General features: G+C 38.1%; 1 long non-coding RNA gene across 1 annotated transcript in view; it reads left to right on the top strand.

Annotated features, from left to right (window-relative positions):
* LOC106877511 (uncharacterized) overlaps positions 1-3,605 on the top strand; it is an 8,075-nt gene that overhangs the window by 2,102 nt on the left and 2,368 nt on the right. The window contains exon 2 of the long non-coding RNA XR_001410384.2: positions 1,026-1,176. This is a non-coding gene — a long non-coding RNA (uncharacterized LOC106877511). The remainder of the gene's footprint in view (positions 1-1,025; positions 1,177-3,605) is intronic.

Below are 3,605 nucleotides of genomic sequence, written 5' to 3'. Positions count from 1 at the left end.
AGCACACTGGCAGCCACTTCGGGAGAGGGATAAGTCGATTCAAATGGTACTTATTTTATTAACACCAAAAAGAATGGAAAGCAAAATCGATGTCGGCAGAATTTGAACTCAAAACGGAAAGACGGACGAAATACTGCTAAATAGTTTTCCCGGCATGGCAATGATTCTTCCAGTCTGCTACATTTCCCTTTCTCAATATTAACGCACTCATCATATATTACCTGTCACTATATAGCGTTACTTTAGTCCTATATGTATAAAAAATCACATTGCATAACATTGCCACAGTAACCAACCTGTATACACAAGCTGATACTTTTAATTCCTACTTTCTTAGTTTCATCCATTCTGTCCTTCACACAGATTAACATTGCAACATATCTCTCTCGAGCCTTCAAAGATCTTCCGCATCGGTGACCTTACTTCAACGCTATGTTATCATTGCATTCCGTGCACGAGCGAGAAGTACTTTGTTCCTATATGAAACTAGATAACAATTCTCTGATTCGTTCCATCTCTCTCTTTCGTTCACTGTCTCTCTTTCTCATTCTCTCCTTCCCTCACTCTGATGTAATTTCATAATAGCAACCCAACTTCTTGATGAGTAAGAAATCTATTGTCTTACAGGATACAAATAATTTCTTAATTTCTTACATCTAAATTTTGAGTTAGAAATCACACCAGAATCAGCTTTACATGTCTCATTTCTGGTTTTATTAAACAACAGAATCAGTTTGGACTTGATTCGAACCAAAATATATCAATTAATAACCTAACAAGCATTTTAGTGAAGAGTCGTCAAAAGTGTCAGCAAACTTAATCAAGTATTTAGCAGCATTTACTATCCGTATCATTTCTCACTATTCTGAATTTAAATCACGCTAGGATAAACTGTCATTTATATTTCCAGGGTCAATAAGTGTTAGTAAAGTGATCCAACCAACTTTTAACATCACCTTTAGAAAACTGATGTCATTCCTAATAGAAAGTATTCAATATCTTAATTTGTATTCTTATTAATATAGGTTACAAACCAAAATATAAATTGACTGGTGGTCAAAATTTGTGGTCTGGAAAATTGAAAACGCTTTGGGGATCGGAATACTTGACAACATGTTCCTACTACTCTCCCTCTGAATCGATATTGAATACGATCTGCTCCAATTTTGGTTTCAAGTAAATAATTTATTAATTTATTACGAGTATTTTCATATTCATTTATTACAACTATCTATATATTGATTTATTACAAGAATTTTTATATATAAACTGTTAAAAATAATATCTGCCTAAATTAATCTTTTCATTTTCTTTATGTTGCCACTCCTCTGCAGCACATATAGAATGAGACATGTAGGATCCAGCTATAAAACTGCAACGGACTGCCGCTGAGCCGGTTATAATTTTGAGTGTCACCTTCTGTAGCATATCCATTGTGTATCGCCCTCTTTATCTGCTGCTTCAGGCGTTGAGAACTCTTGTGTTCATTATCCGCTTTTTCCACTGTTGGGGGTTCTACGGGCTCGTCACGCATAGTCTGGGTTCTTGTCCTTGACCTAAACCAGGAGTTTAGAAATCCTGGTGATATCGCCTTCAGAGGCATTGGTCCACACAAGCCTCTCCATCACAACAAGGAGCGATTATCAGGGGGACCATGAAAACAAGGGTGGGGGTCACTTTCTGAAAAGTTGAGGTACACCTTAAAAAAATCCATGCCACTGGAACTTTCTTCTACTCCAGTTGTCTTTTACCTCAAAATAAACTCTTGCAAAGCCCAAGGGCGATAGGGAATAGATGATGGGAGCAAGTTTTGGAGAAACCTGAAACTTCAGGTCCTAAACCTACAGGCTGGGAGTGAATGTTTGATGGTCACCTTCCTAAGATCCATTGACTACTTAGAAGTCCTGTCCTGAATTCGTGTCTAAGCTGGCCTTCTAGGAATATCGCTGCCCACCTCAATTGAGAAAGGTACTATAAAAGGCGAACTAAACAAAGTCGCTACAATTGCCCGGCTGGGAAACCACGCCTGGTAGGCCGTCATGTTTCGACCTTCATGTGGTCGAAACAACAAGAATCTTAAAACTAAACAATATGAGTTTTGGAGTATGGAAAGTTAGAACTTTTCTCGACGTTGACAGCACCGAGTGACCAGAAAGATGCACAGCTCTAGTCTGAAAAGGACTGACTGGACTCAATGTGGACATAACAACCTTGAGTAAAACACAGCTTTCAGGAGAAGGAAGAATAGAAGAAACTGGTTCTGGTTCTTTTGGAATGGCAACTGAATTGAAGGGAAGAATTCAAGAATCTGGTTTCGCTATTAAAACTTCCCAGATGTCGGTTTTGCTATTTAAACTTGCACCATAGAAGACCATCACTTAACAACAACGAACGACAAATGACTCTTCAGTGAATACTTCCTAATGAGAGTTACATCACTCTCATTTCTGCTAATGTTCTAACTATTGATGCTGATAAAGGAGTAAAGAATCAACTTTACTAACAACTAGGTAGTATCATTGTCAACACACCACTAATGGACAAATTTAAGTTACTAGGAGATTTCAATGCAAGGGTAGGAATGGATCATTGCCTATGGGAAAATGTCATCGGTAAAGAAGACATCGAGTATTGCAAATCCAAAGGACATCTGCTACTAGAAAAAAACTCCAACATGTTCTCGATAATCTTTCTAAGATTATTTTCCTAATTCACCTTCAGGTTAAATGACTACTTTAATGCGGAGCCAGAATGTTTCAGGTGCCTGCACTAAATGGTCCTTTATTTCGAACACTTCCTGGACAATGGTGACCCCCATTGAGATGATATTTATTAGTCTCCCTTTCATCAACACTCCAAATATAATAGTCCATGAGATTTAAATCTGATGTGTTACATTATTCTAAAGATTGGTGTTACATTATTCTAAAGATTGGTGTTACATTTTTCTAAAGATTGTGTAACATCCATTCTTGGGAAACGTGAGCTCTGTGAGCTGTTGAGTTTTGTTGAAGCACGTGTGGCCTTCCATAGCATACTTCTGGTATCCAGGGCTAAACAACTGTTTCCAGCACTACAACGTATCCAGCAGCATTAATTCGAGGCTCTATGGAAAGATATAAGCTAACATGACATTACATTCGGTACCCAGACGACCGTTACTAAAACAATCCCAGGCGCTGGATACTTAGCGTGCAACACTATGGGGACATCAAAAGGATCTGCACTTAACCAGTCGTCATTTCTCGTATTAAAATTTTGGTCCTGGTCGAAGTCTTCCGTATTAGAGATGAAACAATGTACGCCATGTTCGAAGGGAGTTTTTAACCTCGTTAAGTAACTACCATCTGACAAGGATCAAACTGTATTCTTGTATCTTTGCAGGCATGAATAGGTCTTTCTGCAGCATTTATGACTTGTAGAGAAAGACCTCTCGAACCACAATTCTGACTTTTTGTGGCGAAATCAATTTTCTGGGATCATTATCGACAAAGTCTTGAACCTGCAGGACGAATTGTGATGTTCTTATATTGCCAGAATGTTTAGGATTTTTTTACTCTTTGATACAGTTGAAATATTCCCATCAGCGGCTTCTAATTCCAATC

This window comes from Octopus bimaculoides, chromosome 3 (genome assembly GCF_001194135.2).
Source record: "Octopus bimaculoides isolate UCB-OBI-ISO-001 chromosome 3, ASM119413v2, whole genome shotgun sequence".
Lineage (NCBI taxonomy): Eukaryota > Metazoa > Mollusca > Cephalopoda > Octopoda > Octopodidae > Octopus > Octopus bimaculoides.
This window is presented reverse-complemented; position numbering and strand designations above follow the sequence as displayed.